Source organism: Oncorhynchus mykiss, chromosome 10 (genome assembly GCF_013265735.2).
Source record: "Oncorhynchus mykiss isolate Arlee chromosome 10, USDA_OmykA_1.1, whole genome shotgun sequence".
NCBI lineage: Eukaryota > Metazoa > Chordata > Actinopteri > Salmoniformes > Salmonidae > Oncorhynchus > Oncorhynchus mykiss.
The window spans coordinates 78,571,340-78,593,382 of record NC_048574.1 but is presented as its reverse complement, the minus strand read 5'-3'; positions in this window follow the sequence as shown (position 1 = coordinate 78,593,382).

The following is a 22,043-nucleotide window of genomic DNA, read 5'->3' as shown; positions in this document are numbered from 1 at the left end:
ACACACAAACACATGTACGCACGCATTTAAACCTCAGTAAAGTTTCAGTTTTATAGCAGCATCTATGCCAGGGTTGCCCAATCATTTTCCTGAAGAGCCTTCAAACTCAACTCTGGATGTCGAAGCCAGTTCCACTGCAAGTTTTTTATTGTTCCCTTATAATTAGGGACTGATTTAGACCTGGCACACCAGGTGGGTGCAATTAATTATCAGGTAGAAAAGAAAACCAGCAGACTCTGGATCTCGTAAGGGTAAGAATTGAATACCCCTGCTGTGGAGCAGAGCTCTCCAACCCTAATCCTGTAGAAGTACCGTCCTGTAGGTTCACACTCCAACCCTGTTCCCGGAGAGCTACTGTCCTGTAGGTTCTCACTTCAATCCTGTTCCTGGAGAGCTACTGTCCTGTAGGTTCTCACTTCAACCCTGTTCCTGGAGAGCTACCGTCCTGTAGGTTCTCACTCCAACTCTGTTCCTGAAAAGCTACTGTCCTGTAGGTTCTCACTCCAACCCTGTTCCTGGAGAGCTACTGTCCTGTAGGTTCTCACTCCAACCCTGTTCCTGGAGAGCTACCGTCCTGTAGGTTCTCACTCCAACTCTGTTCCTGAAGAGCTACTGTCCTGTAGGTTCTCACTCCAACCCTGTTCCTGGAGAGCTACCATCCTGTAGGTTTTCACTCCAACCCTGTTCCTGGAGAGCTACCGTCCTGTAGGTTCTCACTCCAACCCTGTTCCTGAAGAGCTACTGTCCTGTAGGTTCTCACTCCAACCCTGTTCCTGAAGAGCTACTGTCCTGTAGGTTCTCACTCCAACCCTGTTCCTGGAGAGCTACCGCCCTGTAGGTTCTCACTCCAACTCTGTTCCTGGAGAGCTACTGTCCTGTAGGTTCTCACTCCAACCCTGTTCTTGGAGAGCTACCGTCCTGTAGGTTCTCACTCCAACCCTGTTCCTGGAGAGCTACGATCCTGTAGGTTTTAGCTCCAATCCTAATAATGTAGAGCACCTGACTACAATAATTAGCTGTTGAAAAAATGAATCAGGTCAATTAAAACTGAGGTTGGAGCAGAGACCTGGTTGCTCTCCAGGAACAGGGTTGGAGTTAAAACCTACTGGAGGGTAGGTCTCCAGGAACAGGGTTGGAGTTAAAACCTACTGGAGGGTAGGTCTCCAAGAACATGGTTGGCGTTAAAACTTACTGGAGGGTATCTCTCCAGGAAGTATTTGTAAAATTATCGACAAAATGTGGTTGTATGTTTTTTAACATAGAAAAAATTACTTAAAGAAATATACTTAGATTAAAAATATGTATTTTTTAACATGTGAACTCAGTGAATTACCATTTAGGCTTTCCAACTTGTTGATCTGGTACTAAGCATACAGAAGGTAGGTCTAGTCACAGACACAATTACTGTACTTCACCCCCACATGGTCTGAGCCATATCATCACTCTTAGCCTACCTTTACCAAGAGGTATATACAGTCACGTCCAAATTTTGCTATATACTTTGAAAAAAATAAAACTTCTAAATAAATAAAAATTGCAAGAAGATAAAAGGGTCAACATTATTGTCACCTCTGTTTTAAAATACTCCAGCACCCTCCCTCTGCGAGGATAACAACACTGAGACTAGTCTGTTTAAAAATACTCCAGCACCCTCCCTCTGTGAGGATAACAACACTGAGACTAGTCTGTTTTAAATACTCCAGCACCCTCCCTCTTTGAGGATAACAACACTGAGACTAGTCTGTTTAAAATACTCCAGCACCCTCCCTCTGTGAGGATAATAACACTGAGACTGGTCTGTTTTAAATACTCCAGCACCCTCCCTCTGTGAGGATAACAACACTGAGACTAGTTTGTTTAAAAATACTCCAGCACCCTCCCTCTGTGAGGATAGCAACACTGAGAGTAGTCTATTTGCAATGTATAAGTACCCATTAGATACAAGTAAGTTCCCCTCAAGATACAGTTAATTTTAACTATCTAAATCCTGTGTTACACCTAGTAATTACATTGTACTTATGCAGATACTACATGTACTCTGTGGTGTACTAGTGGGTTTATCCCCCCCACTTGGTTGTCACAATGGGTAACATACACATTAGTTATAAACTACATGTTTTATTTTAATCAGGGATGACACCCATATGCCAGACCCCAGTCAGTGAGGTTGACCTTAATCTGATCTGTTTCTGTCAACTCAACCAAGTTAACCCCGGCAAGTGTTAGAAACAACATCGAGTGGAGATTTTGAAGAGTGCATTCAAGGGTAGGTAATTAGAGCCTCCAACCTTCGTAACTCGGACACCCAGGACATCGGTCTACGAGAGATGACAGCCTTGTGACAGTTGTTACTGAATCGGATGCAGTGGAGAAGAAACAGACTTGTACATATGTAACAGGTATGCTAACAAACATGCCTCGTTACACCTCTGTAATTACAGACAGTAATTACAATCAGTTACATGTTATTATTACAGTGTAACTTTCAGTTATTAAAATGAACTAAAATGCTTGTTACAGTGTAATTATACATGTCATTACACTGTAATAAGGACCCGTTCAAGTGAAGATCACCGATTTGTCAACCAATTAATGTCAACAAAATGATTAGGTAACATTTCATTAAATAACTTAATACGTTTTTAATGTTAGAGAGAATCATTTTAAACGCATGATGCTGGATAAATCACCAATAATCATTTTCAGATCATTTTTGTTGACCTAAATCTCTGCGTTAACTTCCTGGGACAACTCAACAAATGACAGAGCACACCTTTAATCTTAGCATGTTGAGTATCACAACACAGACTATTACAGCAACGCTATACAGACTATTACAGCAACGCTATACAGACTATTACAGCAACGCTATACAGACTATTACAGCAACGCTATACAGACTATTACAGTATCGCAATACAGACTATTACAGTATCACTACACAGACTATTACAGTATCGCAATACAGACTATTACAGTAACGCTATACAGACTATTACAGTATCGCTATACAGACTATTACAGAAACGGTATACAGACCATTACAGTAACGCTATACAGACTATTACAGTATCGCAATACAGACTATTACAGTATCACAACACAGACTATTAGAGTATTGCAATACTATTACAGTATCACTACACAGACGATTACAACATCGCTATACAGACTATTACAGCATCGCTATACAGACTATTACAGTATCACAACACAGACTATTACAGTATCGCAATACAGACTATTACAGTATCGCAATACAGACTATTACAGTATCGCAATACAGACTATTACAGCATCGCTATACAGACTATTACAGTAACGCTATACAGACTATTACAGCATCGCTATACAGACTATTACAGCATCGCTATACAGACTATTACAGCATCGATATACAGACTATTACAGTATCACTACACAGACTTTTACAGCATCACTATGCAGACTATTACAGCATCGCTATACAGACTATTACAGTAACGCTATACAGACTATTACAGCATCGCTATACAGACTATTACAGCATCGCTATACAGACTATTACAGTAGCACTATACAGACTATTACAGCATCGCTATACAGACTATTACAGTAGTGCTATACAGACTATTACAGCATCTCTATACAGACTATTACAGCATCCCTATACAGACTATTACAGCATCGCTACACAAACTATTACAGTATCACTATACAGACTATTACAGCATTACTACACAGACTATTACAGTATCACTACACAGACTATTACAGTATCGCAATACAGACTATTACAGTATCACTACACAGACTATTACAGTATTGCAATACAGACTATTACAGTATCACTACACAGACTATTACAGTATTACTACACAGACTATTACAGCATCGCTATACAGACTATTGCAGCATCGCTATACAGACTATTACAGTATCGCTATACAGACTATTACAGTAGCACTATACAGACTATTACAGCATCGCTATACAGACTATTACAGCATCACCACACAGACTATTACAGGTGGCAGCTATAAAACCAATGCGCTACTATATTTGGATCTCTTGGACCAACTTTCCTAAAACAATATGTAGTTCTGCTATTTGTAATGTTGTTGTTTCAGTGAGGAGTCAGTCTAAGTAAAACATGTTTTTTTCACCTTGATTTAACCATGTAGGCCAGTTGAGAAAAAGTTTTTATCTACAACTACAACCTAACCAAGATAAAGCAAAGCAGTGCGACACAAACAACAACAGAGTTACACATGGGATAAACAAACGTACAGTCAATAAAACAATAGAAAAAGCTATGTACAGTGTGTGCAAATGTAGTAGGATTAGGGAGGTAAGGCAATAAATAGGCCATAGTGGTGAAATAATTACAATTTAGCATTAATACTGGAGTGATAGATGTGCAGATGATGATGTGCAAGTGGAGATACTGGGGTGCAAAAGAGCAAGAAAAATAAATAACAATATGGGGATGAGGGAATTGGGTGGGCTATTATAGATGGGCTATGTACAGGTACAGTGATCGGTGAGCTGCTCTGACAGCTGATGCTTAAAGTTAGTGAGGGAGATATAAGTCTCCAGCTTCAGTGATTTTTGCAATTCGTTCCAGTCATTGGCAGCAGAGAACTGGATGGAAAGGCGGCCAAAGGAGGTGTTGGCTTTGGGGATGACCAGTGAAATATACCTGCTGGAGCGTGTGATACGGGTGGGTGTTGCTTTGGTGACAAAGTGAGCTGAGAAAAGGTGGGGCTTTACCTAGCAGAGACTTATAGATGACCTGGAGCAGGTGGGTTTGGTCGACGAATATGTAGTGAGGGCCAGCCAATGAGAGCATACATGTCGCAGTGGTGGGAATGTATATGGGGCTTTGGTGACAAAACAGATGGTACTGAGATAGACTACATCCAATTTGCTGAGTAGATTGTTGGAGGATATTTTGTAAATGACATCACCGAAGTCAAGGATCAGAAGGACCTTGACCAGACACCTAGGTATTTGTAGTTGTCCACATATTCTAAGTCAGAACCATCCAGAGTATTGATGCTAGTCGGGCGGGTGGGTAGCAATTGGTTGAAGAGCATGTATTTCGTTTTACTAGCATTTAAGAGCAGTTGGAGGCCAAGGAAGGAGTGTTGTATGGCGTTGAAGCTCGTTTGGAGGTTTGTTAATGCAGTGTCCAAAGAAGGGACAGATGTATACAGAATGGTGTCGTCTGCGTTGAGGTGGATCAGAGAATCACCAGCAGCAAGAGCGACATCATTGATATAGACAGAGAAAAGAGTCAGCCTGAGAATTGAACCCTGTGGCACCCCATAGAGACTGCCAGAGGTCCGGACAACAGGCCCTCCGATTTGACACACTGAACTCTATCAGAGAAGTACTTGAACCAGGCGAGACAGTCATTTGAGAAACAAAGGCTGTTGAGTCTGCCGATAAGAATGTGATTGACAGAGTCGAAAGCCTTGGGCAGGTCGATGAATACAGCTGCACAGTATTGTCTCTTATGGATGGCAGTTAATATTGTTTAGGACCTTGAGCATGGCTGAGGTGCACCCATGACCAGCTCTGAAACCAGATTGCATAGCAGAGAAGGTATGGTGGGATTCGAAATGGTGGGTGATCTGTTTGTTAACTTGGCTTTCGAAGACCTTAGAAAGGCAGGGTAGGATATATGTAGGTCTGTAGCAGTTTGGGTCTAGAGTGTCTCCCCCTTTTAAGAGGGGGATGACAGCGCAGCTTTCCAATCTTTGGGGATCTCAGACAATATGAAGGAGAGGTTGAACAGGCTAGTAATAGGGGTTGCAACAATTTCGGGGGGGAACATTTTAGAAAGAGAGGGTCCAGATTGTCTAGTCCGGCTGATTTATAGGGGTCCAGATTTTGCAGCTCTTTCAGAACATCGGAACACCTATCTGGATTTGGGTGAAGGAGAAATGGGGAGGCTTGAGCAAGTTGCTGTGGGTGGTGCAGGGCTGTTGACCGGGGTATGTGTGGCCAGGTGGAAAGCATGGCCAGCAGTAGAAAAATGGTTATTGTAATTCTCGATTATCGTAGATTTATCGGTGGTGACAGTGTTTCCTAGCCTCAGTGCAGTGGGCAGCTGGGAGGAGGTGCTCTTATTCTCCATGGATTTTATAGTGTCCCAAAACATTTTGGAATTGGTGCTACGGTATGCAAATTTCTATTTGAAAAAGCTAGCCTTTGCTTTCCTAACTGACTGTGTATATTGGTTCCTGACTTTGTAGGGGGTGGGTCCCAAAGACCCTACCCATTATTGATTAAGGGGACCTTAAGGGGACCTCATTTGGCTGCCTTTCCTTCCAGTTCTCTGCTGCCTGTGACTGGAACGAATTACAAAAATGGCTGAAGTTGGAGACTTTTATTTCCCTCACCAACTTTAAACATCTGCTATCTGAGCAGCTAACCGATCGCTGCAGCTGTACATAGTTCCTCTGTAAATAGCCCACCCAATTTATCTACCTCAGCCCCATACTGTTTTTATTTATTTACTTTTCTGCTCTTTTGCACACCAGTATCTCTACTTGCACATGACCATCTGATCATTTATCACTCCAGTGGCCTATTTTATGCCTACCTCCTCATGCCTTTTGCACACAATGTATATAGACTCTTTTTTTCTACTGGGTTATTGACTTGTTTATTGTTTACTGCATGTGTAACTCTGTGTTGTTGTCTGTTCACACTGCTCTGCTTTACCTTGGCCAGGGCGCAGTTGTAAATGAGAACTTGTTCTCAACTAACCTACCTGGTTAAATAAAGGTGAAATAAAAATATTTTAAAAAGATTCATAAGTTTTGCTGCAGGCCTTATAATAAGATACTGTTGCTATGTGTCTAAAAACTCTGCCACTATACGTTGCACAAGCTATCTATATTAGTCTTTGTGGTTAAGCCCTGGCTGTTGTGAGAGTGTGCTTGCAGGCTAGGTCTGAGTCAGACTGAAACTAGATAAAGAGAAGTAACCACTGTCTGGTTTTGATATTTTGATCTTGTGAGACAGTGGACAATGCTAATGAATTCAGAGAGGCTACTGTACTAGGTTGTCTTATAAGGTAACCTCAGCTTATTGATACACACATACATTGACGTAGGTGATCATACCACTAGGGAGTGATCACGTATAAAATCAGCTGTGCCCTTAGGTGGGGTGCAGAACTCAGGAGAGACATCAGTTGTATGTTTGATGTTTGATTATTATGTATTATATTCAAATTGTTGTGATTTATAAGTGCACATTGATTATTCCTTATTTGTTAAGTAAATAACAGAGCCAAGATAAGTGGAACCAACAACTTCGCTGAAAGTTGCATGTCACGGGGGCTATTCGAAGCTCATGCAGTACGCCACAGGATGTTTTTGTACTGATCAAGGGGAGTCAAGTCTGGAGTGAACCAAGGGCGCTGTTTTTAGTTCTACATTTTTTGAATGAGGCATGCTTATTTAACATGGTGAGGAAAGCACTTTTAAAGAACAACCAGGAGTCCTATACTGATGGGATGAGGTCAATATCCTTCCAGGATACCCGAGCCAGGTCGATTAGAAAGGCCTGCTCGCTGAAGTGTTTTAGAGAGCGTTTGACAGTGATGAGGGGTGGTCGTTTGACCGCGGACCCATTACTGATGCAGGCAATGAGAGAGTGATCGCTGAGATCCCGGTTGAAGACAGCAGAGGTGTATTTAGAGGGCAGGTTGGTCAGGATGATATCTATGAGGGTGCCCATGTTTACGGATTTGGGGTTGTACCTGCTAGGTTTCCTATTGAACATACTTATTTCTGAAAGACATATTATAGTTTGATTACATTTTAGGGTGTCTGAGGAGTAAATACAAATGTATTTTGACTTGTTGAAACAAAATGTAATCTTTCAGCTAATATAAGACACAATAGAAATATGTACCTAAATGGTGGATTTTTAAAAGTAGAAGGTAAAACTTTTTGGGCACAGACCTGGATAGTAGGACAGAACTCCACAGGCTATCTCTACAGTAGATTGCAACTCTGCCACCTTTGGCAGTTCTATCTTGATGGAAAATTTGTGAAATTGGAGATTGAAATTTCAGAATTTTTGGTGGCCTTCCTTATCTGTAATAGCTACTGTAAATTGGACACTGCTGTTAGATTAACAAGAAATTAAGCTTTCTGCCCATATAACATGTCTATGTCCCGGAAAGTTGGCTGTTGTTAACAACACCATTCTAGTCACATATCGCATGTTGAGCAGCAACCGTCCCGTATAAGGGACACCAATCCCGAGAGCAGGGCTGCCCAACCATCTTCCTGGAGATCTACTGTCCTGAAGGTTTTCAGTCCAACCCTAATTTAGCATTTCTGATTCAGCTAGTTAAGGTCTTGTTGAGCAGCTAATTAGTAGAATCAGGTGTGTTAAATTAGGATTGGACTGAAAACCCACAGGAAGGTAGATCTCCAGGAAGAGGGTTGGGCAGGCCTGACCTAGAGGTTAAGATAGCCAGGTGAGACAGCCACATATCCGTCTATTATACAGGACAGAAATATTGCATTCCAGCTAAACAATGGATATACACTGAGGGTACAAAACATCAAGAACATCTTCCTAGTATTGAGTTGCGCAACCACAACTCTTTTTATTTTGCAGTTATCTTGGCAGCAATAAGTGAAAAGAGCAAATGGGAATCAAGCATTTCAAATACAGGTACAGTCTGTTCCTTTTGGGTCAAACTGAATGACGTAGCATGTATTTGTTTGTTTGCCAACAAGGTCTTTGAAACGCAGGGAGTAATTGCCTCCAAGTAGAGTACAGGTCATGTTTTCTCTAAATAAGGAACAGGTCTATCCTTTACACACACAGTGACACACACACACACACACACACACACACACACACACACACACACACACACACACACACACACACACACACACACACACACACACACACACACACACACACACAGTGACACACACACACAGTGACACACACACACACACAGTTTACACACACTCACAAACACAAACAGTGACACACACACACACAGTGACACACACACACACAGTGACACACACACACAGTGACGCACACGCACACACATACACACACACACACACACACAAACAGTGACACACACACACACACAGTGACACAGTGACACACACACACACACACACACACACACACACACAAACACAAACAGTGATACACACACACACACAGTGACACACACACACAGTGACACACACACGCACACAAACACAGTGACACACACACGCACACAGTGGCACACAGTGACCCACACACAGTGACACACACACAGTGACACACACACAGTGACACACACACACACATACACAGTGACTCACACAGTGACACACACAAACACAGTGACACAAAGTGACACACACAGAAACACAGTGACACACAGTACAGTGACACACACACAGACACAGTGACACACATACACAGACACAGTGACACACATACACAGACACAGTGACACACACACACACAGTGACACACAGAAACACCCACACACACAGTGACACGCACACACAGTGACACACACACACACAGACACAGTGACACACACACACACAGACACAGTGACACACACACACATACACAGTGACACATACAGTGACACACACACACAGACACAGTGACACACACACATACATAGTGACACACACACACACACACAGTGACACACAGAAACACACACACACACAGTGACACACACACAGACATAGTGACACACACACACATACAGACACAGTGACACACACACACACACATACACAGTGACACACACACACACACAGACAGTGACACACACACAGACACAGTGACATACACACAGTGACACACACACACACACACTGTGACACATGCACACACACAGTGACACACACACACGGTGACACACACACACGGTGACACACACGCTGACACACACTTCCTCATTCTACCTCCATAATTTAATTCTCTCTAATACACTTCCTCTCTCACTCTTACCTTTCTATCTATTATGCCATTCTCTAACCCTTACCCTTCTATCAGTCCATCTATTCTGTCATTCTCTAAACCTTACCCTTCTATCAGTCCATCTATTCTGTCATTCTCCAACCCTCCATGTTTTCCTTTTGAGGGACAGCTTGTGGGTACATGTTTTATAAACGTATAATTTTAAATGAATAATGTACCCCCCCCCCCCCCATCTAAAAATAACAAAACAAATACAAATGTGTGGGGGGGGGGGGGGGGACAAAGAATTTGAAGATTTTTGTTGAATGACTAAATGTATGACCATAAGCACATGGTTTGGAGGGCTCTGTGATATCGGTCTTAATATAGTAAAGTAGTATATTTAAATACGAGGGACATGGAATCACCTCGACAGAAGAGAAGACCACTTTTGCAGCTTCAACATTACTAAAGTATATTTCCCTAATGAGTTAGACAAAAGTTAAATACAGTAACACAGTATAAAGGTATTATATGTGTGCAGTAATTGAGTATTACAATATTAACGTTGTTGTTACGTAGGACTTGCATTGAGTTATTACATTAGTGGAATAAGGAACAGTCACTAGTCCTTGTGTACAGTACTTACAAAAAACTCTGCTCATTGCTATGCATTTCAAATGCAAGTATCAAAGTATTATGTAACAGGCTGATAAAATGTTGCTCCAAAAGTAATTATGATTTCATGACACAGGCATGAGAACAGCTTAATGTTAAGAGTTACTGAGAATGCTAACAGTAACTAAATATCACAAAACTGCTTTCTTGAATCAACTACAGCCAAGGTATGTGGAAAATCATGTTGGTTTTTTTTTCTGAGTAAACTATCCCTTTAAAGAGGGTATAGTGTTTGAAACAAGAAGATTTACACTCAGATGGAAGGCAGTTCAAAGTTATTTTTGCCAAGCATCCAACTTGATGTTTGCAAATGGCTTTGAATTACTCTACAGTATTTCCAGGCATCATAGAATCATAGAATTAATTGCAGCTTTCAACTTTTTCAGTGGCCTGTTGACAAAGTCATACAGTAGTTGAGCATTCAACTTATTAATACTTATCTGTACAAAATATCATTGGTACAATTTTTTTAACTTCATTATGTACACCTTGGGCAATGGACATTCAGGGGAGTGGACATACACAGAATGTTCACGTAGAAATGTATTGTGTAGCTCCAAAATGACTGTCAGATAGATTGGAATAGTATAGGAGATTGTGCGTGCTCTATTCATTCTATTTCTATATTCAACCTGTAGATACGGTCCTGCCATTAGTGGAAGGCAGCCAATAGTTTCAGAAAGGTAGTCACGTCCTGAGATCTGTGTGTAGCATGAGGGACTTACACATAAACATACGTATGATTCCTGTAGCCAAACTACACCACCTGTTTAGTACGTGAGGTGAGGTCCTCCGGGCGATTCTAAACATGTCAGGTTCTTTACATCAAGGACTGGAGCGTGGGAATCAGACAACAGTATCAGGATGCAACAGCAATTGTAATTTTCAGTGTCACAAGGCAGACACACATTCTCCATAGGCCTTCATCATTCCTGTGCATCAGCTCTGTAAGCTCTGTACATCTGTCCTAAAAGACAGACTTCAACATCGGAACTAAAAGAAATTTCACAAGGTTTATCCTCCTGAGACTCAGCAATACATCAATACATGTGTGTCCTCTCTAGAGGATATCAGTTCTTGGTCTGTATCTCTGAGGCCGTATTAACTGGAGTTGATGTCCGCACCCCCGCTGAAATCAAATTATCATAATCCTCAAAAAATGTGTCAATTTAAGCTCGAGTGAACAGATTTTTTCTCATTGGATGCGTCTCAATCCAACGCATCGGCCGATGTTGCACTTCCGCATCTGGGGTGAAAGGTGAAAGAAAATAGTTTGTGCTTTTTTTTATATCCCTCTGTGGAAAGGTGAGACTCTGACGAACATGTTGGTTGTTTTGCTCTTGGACGCACACAGGTCTCACAAGACTCTTCTGAAGGTCCCCTGGTACCAGTTGAAAAAATGTATGTAAGTATATCTGGAGACCTTAGTGCCAAAAATATTTTTTTTAATACATAAAATATATATATATATATGTTTTTTTTCTAAACCTTCCTATATCTCTCAGAACAGACGCTTCAGAACAAACCTCCTTTAGATTTGTTGGGGGGGGGGACTGTTGTTCCATGTAGTCAACCTGTTAAAAGGTTTCTACCATCAGACCATCATAAATAGCCACTAGTCAGCTACCTGCATCCCCTCTCCCATGGACAGACCCCATACAGCACTACTCTCCCATGGACAGACCCCATACAGCACTACTCTCCCATGGACATCCCCCTCCCTGTGCTATTCTCCCATGGACACACCACCACCCCCTGTGCTATTCTCCCATGGACACACCCCCTCCCACGCTACTCTCCCATGGACACACCCCCTCCCGCGCTATTCTTCTCATGGACACACCCCCTCCCGCACTATTCCCCCCATGGACACACCACCCCCCCACCCTGGGCTATTCTCCCATGGACACACAACTCCTGTGCTATTCTCCCATGGACACACCCCCTCCTGTGCTACTCTCCCATGGACACACCCCCTCCCGCGCTATTCTTCTCATGGACACACCCCCTCCCGCGCTACTCTCCCATGGACACACCCCCTCCCGTGCTGTTCTTCTCCTGGACACACCCCTTCTCGCGCTACTCCACCATGAACACTGGACACACCCCCTCCCGCGCTACTCTCACATGGACACACCCCCTCCCGGGCTATTCTTCTCATGGACACACCCCCTCCTGCGCTATTCTTCTCATGGACACACCCTCTCCCGCGCTATTCTCCCATGGACATACCCCCTCCCTGTGCTATTCTCCCATGGACATACCCCCTCCCTGTGCTGCTCTCCCATGGACATACCCCCTCCCTGCGCTATTCTACCATGGACATACCCCCTCCCTGTGCTGCTCCTCCATGGACATACCCCCTCCCTGCGCTGCTCCCTCATGGACATACCCCCTCCCTGTGCTGCTCCCCCATGGACATACCCCCTCCCTGTGCTGCTCCCCCATGGACATACCCCCTCCCTGCACCATTCTCCCATGGACTTACCCCCTCCCTGCGCTATTATCCCATGGACATACCCCCTCCATGTGCTGCTCCCCCATAGACATACCCCCTCCCTGTGCTGCTCTCCCATGGACATACCCCCTCCCTGTGCTGCTCCCCCATGGACATACAAACCTCCCTGTGCTGCTCCCCCATGGACATACCCCCTCCCTGTGCTGATCCCCCATGGACATACAAACCTCCCTGTGCTGCTCTCCCATGGACATACCCCCTCCCTGTGCTGATCCCCCATGGACATACCCCCTCCCTGTGCTGCTCCCCCATGGACATACCCCCTCCCTGTGCTGCTCCCTCATGGACATACCTCCTCCCTGTGCTGCTCCCTCATGGACATACCCCCTCCCTGTGCTGCTCCCTCATGGACATACCCCCTCCCTGTGCTGCTCCCCCATGGACATACCCCCTCCCTGCACTATTCTCCCATGGACTGCGCTATTATCCCATGGACATACCCCCTCCATGTGCTGCTCCCCCATAGACATACCCCCTCCCTGTGCTGCTCTCCCATGGACATACCCCCTCCCTGTGCTGCTCCCCCATGGACATACCCCCTCCCTGTGCTGATCCCCCATGGACATACAAACCTCCCTGTGCTGCTCTCCCATGGACATACCCCCTCCCTGTGCTGCTCTCCCATGGACATACCCCCTCCCTGTGCTGCTCCCCCATGGACATACAAACCTCCCTGTGCTGCTCCCCCATGGACATACCCCCTCCCTGTGCTGCTCCCCCATGGACATACCCCCTCCCTGCGCTGCTCCCTCATGCACATACCCCCTCCCTGTGCTGCTCCCCCATGGACATACCCCCTCCCTGTGCTGCTCCCTCATGGACATACCACCTCCCTGTGCTGCTCCCTCATGGACATACCCCCTCCCTGTGCTGCTCCCTCATGGACATACCCCCTCCCTGTGCTGCTCCCTCATGGACATACCTCCTCCCTGTGCTGCTCCTCCATGGACATACCCCCTCCCTGTGCTGCTCCCCCATGGACATACCCCCTCCCTGTGCTGCTCCCCCATGGACATACCCCCTCCCTGCGCTATTCTCCCATGGACATACCCCCTCCCTGTGCTGCTCCCCCATGGACATACCCCCTCCCTGCGCTGCTCCCTCATGCACATACCCCCTCCCTGTGCTGCTCCCCCATGGACATACCCCCTCCCTGTGCTGCTCCCCCATGGACATACCCCCTCCCTGTGCTGCTCCCCCATGGACATACCCCCTCCCTGTGCTGCTCCCCCATGGACATACCCCCTCCCTGTGCTGCTCCCCCATGGACATACCCCCTCCCTGTGCTGCTCCCCCATGGACATACCCCCCCAACACTCAGATTCTCCTCTAATCTATTTAATTTAAACGACAGGAGTGACACCATGTTTCACTTTGAACGATCCACGGTCTGAAAAAAAATGTACCCAATAATAATAACCCATAGCATTTACAGTACAATAAAACATATCATTTAATTCACACAGTAATATTCATTTAGTCAATCAATCTTTATCAGTCTTCACACCTCCAACGTTGTCAGCGCTCCCAGGGTACTGTAGGAACGTCCTGCCCCAGAGAAAGCCACAGATCAGCTGTGTTTGACCCCTGTGATAGTCCACAGATGGTCAGCCATCCAAACAATGTATTGAGTCATCACGCTGGGCCTCAGTGCCTGCAAGTCGCAACCTTATCTCCTTCCACTACAGCTTTGAATTACTCTACAGTATTTTCAGGCATCATAAAATTAATTGCAGCTTTTAACTTTTTTCGGTGGCATGTTGACAGGGTCAAACAGTAGTTGACCATTCAACTTATTAATACTTATCTGTACAAAATATCATCGGTTAAATATCATTTAACTTAATTATGTACACTTGGGGCAAAGGACATTCAGGAAAATGGACAAACAGAATGTTGAGATAGAAATATATTGTGTAGATCCAATATGACTGTCAGATAGATTGGAATAGTATAGGAGGTTGTGTGTGATCTATTCATTCTATTTCTATCTTCAACACAGAGTTCCAGGTACAGCCCTGCCATTAGTTGAAGGCAGCCAATGAAATATATTTTTAAGTAGTTTCCTTCTAAGATCTGTATTAAAAAGTTAAAAAGTAATCACTTTGAAATCTGTATGTAACGTGAGGGATTTACATAAATATACACAGAGTACAAAATGTTATGAACACCTTCCTAATATTGAGTTGCACCCACTTTTGCCCTCAAAACAGCCTCAATTCGTCAGGGCATGAACTCTACAAGGTGGCAAAGGCATTCCACAGGAATGATGGCCCACGTTGACTCCAACGCTTCCCACAGCTGTGTCAAGTCCGTTTTGTCACTAAAGCCCCATACACTACCCACTATTGCGACCTGTATGCTCTTGTTGGTTGGCCCTCACTTCATACTCGTCGACAAACCCACTGGCTACAGGTTATCTCCAAGTCTCTGCTAGGTAAAGCCCTGTCTTATCTCAGCTCACTGGTCACCATAGCAGCACCCACTAATAGCACGCGCTCCAGCAGGTATATCTCACTGGTCACCCCCAAAGCCAATTCCTCCTTTGGTCGACTTTCCTTCCAGTTCTCTGCTGCCAATGACTGGAACGAACTGCAATAATCTCTGAAGCTGGAGACTCATATCTCCCTCACTAGCTTTAAGCACCAGCTGTCAGAGCAGCTCACAGATCACTGCACCTATACATAGCCCATCTATAAACAGCCCATCTATCTATCTACCTCATCCCCATACTGTATTTATTTATCTTGCTCCTTTGCACTCCAGTATCTCTTCTTGCACATTCATCTTCTGCACATCTACCATTCCAGTGTTTAATTGCTATATTGTAATTACTTCACCACCATGGCCTATGTATTGCCTTACCTCCCTTATCTCACCTCATTTGCACTCACTGTATGTAGACGTTTTGTTTTCTTTTGTTCTACTGTATGTTTTGTTTATTCCATGTGTAACTCTGTGTTGTTGTATGTGTTGAATTGCTATGCTTTATCTTGGCCAGGTTGCAGTTGTAAATGAGAACTTGTTCTCAACTAGCCTACCTGGTTAAATAAAGGTGAAATAAAAAATAAAATAAATACAAATAAAGTTGGCTGGATGTCCTTTGGGTGGTGGACCATTCTTGATACACACAGGAAACTGTTGAACATGAAAAACCCAGCAGCATTGCAGTTCTTGACACACTCAAACCAGTGCGCCTGGCACCTACTACCATACCCATCAAAGGCACTTCAATATTTTGTCTTACCCATTCACCCTCTGAATGGCACACAAACACAATCCATGTCTCAGTCGTTTCAAGGCTTAAAAATCCTTCTTTAACCCGTCTCCTCCCATTTATCTACACTGATCAATACAGGATCATACCTTTCACCTGGATACACCTGGTCAGTCTGTTATGGAAAGAGCAGGTTTTTCGTAGTGTTTTGTACAATCAGTGTATAATTCCTATAGCCATACAACTTTTTAATACATGAGATAAGGTCCTCAGGACTATTAATACATGAGGTGAGGTCCTCAGGACTGTTAATACGTGAGGTGAGGTCCCCAGGACTGTTAATACATGAGGTGAGGTCCTCAGGACTGTTAATACGTGAGGTGAGGTCCTCAGGACTGTTAATACGTGAGGTGAGGTCCCCAGGACTGTTAATACGTGAGGTGAGGTCCTCAGGACTATTAATACATGAGGTGAGGTCCTCAGGACTAATCTAAACATAACAGGTTCTTTACATCAAGGACTGGAGCATGGGAATCAGACAATATCAGGATGCAACAATACTTTATTTAAATGTTCAGTATTGCAAGACAGACATCTCCATAGGCCTACATGGAACTCCGTACAACTGTCCTACAAAACAGCCTTCAACAGATGGCAATATCAGATTTCTCACAGACAAATATCACTAGGTGTCATTCACACACTCAGACAATGATGATCTGCTGTAACACACAGAGAGCGTGCCCAGGGAGGAGAGCTAGGTGGAATATGGACGCCAACGGCTAAAAACACTACATTCACAATCATTCCTATTTCTCATACTTACTTCACTAAAACCACCACCACCAACCACCATACATGTTTTTGTTATGTGTCGGACCCCAGTAAGACTAGCTGTTGCCATTGGCGTTGGCTACAGTGGCGATTTTAACATGTAAATCTTAGTGGGACAAACTTTTTTTGATGCATGCCATCAAAGCCACTACACAACACAAAAAAATACATTAATTGCACAATAACATTGGCAAATGGTGCCCACAAACTGTTAGAGCCTACATAAAGCTGTCCCAACAGCAACACCTTACCACCGCTGCACCTGGCTATCAGCGGAGCCTTGTTTGGCAGCGAAATAGTTAATTCAGCCTCATTTACTGCCTTTTTAATGAAAGCCTGCTGATATGGCAGTCTTGTTCAAACAAATGTGGTTTTCACTGACAATTGAGATGTTTTTTTAGAAAACCTTTTACTCAGTACTTTGTTGAAGCACCTTTGACAGCGATTACAGCCTCAAGTATTCTTGCTTATGACGCTACAAGCTGGGCACACTAGTATTTGGGGAGTTTCTCCTATTCTTCTCTGTAGATCCACTCAAGCTCTGTCAGGTTGGATGGGGAGCGTCGCTGCACAGCTATTTTCAGGTCTCTCCAGAGATGTTCGATCGGGTTCAAGTCCGGGCTCTGGCTGGGCCACTCAAGGACATTCAGAGACTTGTCCCAAAGCCACTCCTGCGTTGTCTTGGCTGTGTGCTTAGGGTCGTTGTCCTGTTGAAAGGTGGACCTTCGCCCCAGTCGGAGATCCGGAGAAGTTTTTCATCAAGGATCTCCCTGTACTTTGCTCTGTTCATCTTTCCCCTCGATCCTGACTATTCTCCCAGTCTGCCGCTGACAAACATCCGCACAACATGATGCTGCCACCACCATGCTTCACCTTGGGGATGGTGCCAGTTTTGCTCCAGACATGAAGCTTGTCATCAGGCCAAAGAGTTCAATCTTGGTTTAATCAGATCAGGCAATCTTGTTTCTCATGGTCTGAGAGTCTTTCGGTGCCTTTTGGCAAACTCCAAGCGGACTGTCAAGTGCCTTTTACTGAGGAGTGGCGTCCGTCTGGCCACTCCACCATAGAGGCCTGATTGTGGGATTGCTTCTAACTGTTTCATTATGGAGTATTGTGTGTAGATACTTTTTTAAAAACGTTTTAGAATAAAGTTGTAAGGTAACAAACTGTGGAAAAAGGTCAAGGGGTCTGAATACTTTCCAAATACAATGTAAATACGTGAAGGCCATGGAATCACCTCAACGTAAGATTAGACCACTTCTGCAGCTTCAAGTTGACTGAGACAATTAACAGTAACACGGCATAAAGTTATTATACATGTGTAGTAACTGAGTATTACAATAGGAAAATTGTTATAGGACTTTGGAAATTACTTTAGAATTGCATAAGTGGAATAAGGAACGGTCACTAGTCCTTGTGTACAGTACTTACAAAAAACTCAGTTCATTGCTATGCATTTCAAATGCAAGTATCAAAGTATTACGTAACAGGCTGATAAAATGTTGCTCCAAAACAATGTTTATTACACAGGCACAATAACCATGTAATGTTAAGTGTAACTGAGAATGCTAACAGTAACTAAATATCCCAAAACTGCTTTCTGGAATCAACTACATCCATGGTAGATGGAAAATCACGTTAGTTTGTATTCTGAGTAAGCTGGATGGTATAGTGCATGTTTGAACCACTTACCTTCAGACGGACAGAGGTTCAAAGTCGTTTTTGCTAAGCATCCAACTTGCTGTTTGCAAATGGCTTTGAATTACACTGTCTTTCCAGGTATCATGAAATTAATTGCAGCTTTCAACTTTTTCAGGGTCATACAGTAGTTGAGCATTCAACTTATTAATGCTTATCTGTACAAAATATCATTGGTTAAATATCATTTGATTTAATTATGTACACCTGAGGCAGTGGACATTCAGGAGAATGGAAATATACCGAATGTTCACGTAGAAATGTATTGTGTAGCTCCAATGTGACTGTCAGATTGGAATAGCATAGGAGGTTGTGTGTGCTCTATTCATTCTATTTCTATCTTCAACATGCAGTTCCAGATACAGCCCTGCCGCTAGTTGAAACCAGCCAATCCAATAGTTTCAGAAAAGTAGTCACTTCCTGAGAGCTGTGTGTAACGTGAAGGATTTACACACATATCCTCTCAGTAGCAGTACTTCACCAACTTTACAATACGCGAGGTGACATCCTCAGGACTAATCTAAACATAAGATTATTTACACCAAGGACTGGAACATTGGAATCAGACAACAGTATTAGGATGCAACAATTTATTTTCATTTTCAGCATCGCAAGACAGACATCTCCATAGGACGACATCATTCCTATACATCCGTTCCAGAAGCTCCGTACAACTGTCCTACAAGACAGACATCTCCATAGGACGACATCATTCCTATACATCCGTTCCAGAAGTCTGTCCTACAAGACAGACTTCAACAGATGGCAATATCAGATTTCTCACAGACAAATATCACAAGGTTTATTCACGTTTCTTTCACATACTCAGACAATAACAATGTGTTGTAACACATATAGAGCATGCCCAGGGAGAAGGAGAGCAGGTCAAGATGGAATATGGGCGCCAACGCCTAAAAAACACTACATTCACAATCATTCCTATTTCTCATACTAACTTCAGTAAACCCAACATCACCGCTCCCAAGGCACACTGACCAGCACATCGTAAGGCGATCCCCTGAATGACACAAACAGGAAGGCTTTTATACACAAGGCCACGCCCTTAATGAGCAATCACATACACCTGGCACAGGCAGACCGACACCGATATGTTCAAAATAGGTTGATGGTTCTCCCCCGTTACACGTATTCAAATAGTTTTGATAAGTAGTACTTTTTACAGATCTGTATTCAAACAGTTATAGTTACCCCCAAAAGGAACTATTTATTCCAACAGAAATAGTTACTTTCCAAAAAGCATAGTTCGAACTATCGTTATCCCAGGGCAGGTTAACTGTAACTATCGTTATCCCAGGGCAGGTTAACTGTAACTATCGTTATCCCAGGGCAGGTTAACTGTAACTATCGTTATCCCAGGGCAGGTTAACTGTAACTATCGTTATCCCAGGGCAGGTTAACTGTAACTATCGTTATCCCAGGGCAGGTTAACTGTAACTATCGTTATCCCAGGGCAGGTTAACTGTAACTATCGTTATCCCAGGGCAGGTTAACTGTAACTATCGTTATCCCAGGGCAGGTTAACTGTAACTATCGTTATCCCAGGGCAGGTTAACTGTAACTATCGTTATCCCAGGGCAGGTTAACTGTAACTATCGTTATCCCAGGGCAGGTTAACTGTAACTATCATTATCCCAGGGCAGGTTAACTGTAACTATCGTTATCTCAGGGCAGGCAGGTTAACTGTAACTATCGTTATCCCAGGGCAGGCAGGTTAACTGTAACTATCGTTATCCCAGGGCAGGTTAACTGTAATGTACGTTTTGTTATGCATCGAGCCCCAGTAAGACAAGGTGTGGCCTTTGGCGTCGGCTAATGGGGATCCTGATTAAATAAAAATCAATATGACCTTTTGTCTATATTCCCGGTTCTATGAAAAGGACAAAAACAATGTGTTCCAATAAACATGGATCTGATCTGTTATTGGTCCTTATTTATTCATTCATGCAACAGTGGATCCCCTCACTAAGGGAACATAGACATGATCCCACAACCACAAACAGACGAGAGGTTTACTAAACAGCCACCCACGGCCTTCCACTCTGTCTACCAAAACACAACCTCTCTTCTTGCGTGTTTCAAGGGTACGCACTTCAAGAATCAATAGGTACATATGCAAATGGCAGTAGAAACTGCAGATTTCCCCTTTGTCAGCTTTTCATGACATCACTCTGTATTCAGCTTCAAAGGAGCAGGTTTTGGTTCTATTCAACCAGTGAGTGACAAATACTGCAGAGAGAAAACCATGTTCTCCGTTCATTCATTGTCCTCATCCTTTACTGGTTGGGTTATTGTTAACATCTTTGTTTTCAGTGGGAGTTCTGTAAACTCACGAATACCTTTAGTTCTGTATTTTATCATGGAGTCAAACTGAGACCAAGGTTTATTTTACAGATGAGTCCTAAATGACAGAAATCAACATTTAAATACAAAATGCAAGCAGAAAGACAAACACGGTCATTCAAAACATCACATTCATCAGTAATAAGGTCCTCAATCAGCTTTCTGAATTGCCCTAGAGGCAACAAAACATCACATTCATCAGTAATAAGGTCCTCAATCAGCTTTCTGAATTGACCTAGAGGCACCAAAACATCACATTCATCAGTAATAAGGTCCTCAATCAGCTTTCTGAATTGACCTAGAGGCACCAAAACATCACATTCATCAGTAATAAGGTCCTCAATCAGCTTTCTGAATTGCCCTAGAGGCAACAAAACATCACATTCATCAGTAATAAGGTCCTCAATCAGCTTTCTGAATGGCCCCAGAGGCAACAAAACATCACATTCATCAGTAATAAGGTCCTCAATCAGCTTTCTGAATGGCCCTAGAGGCACCAAAACATCACATTCATCAGTAATAAGGTCCTCAATCAGCTTTCTGAATTGCCCTAGAGGCACCAAAACATCACATTCATCAGTAATAAGGTCCTCAATCAGCTTTCTGAATTGACCTAGAGGCACCAAAACATCACATTCATCAGTAATAAGGTCCTCAATCAGTTTTCTGAATTGACCTAGAGGCACCAAAACATCACATTCATCAGTAATAATGTCCTCAATCAGCTTTCTGAATGGCCCTAGAGGCACCAAAACATCACATTCATCAGTAATAAGGTCCTCA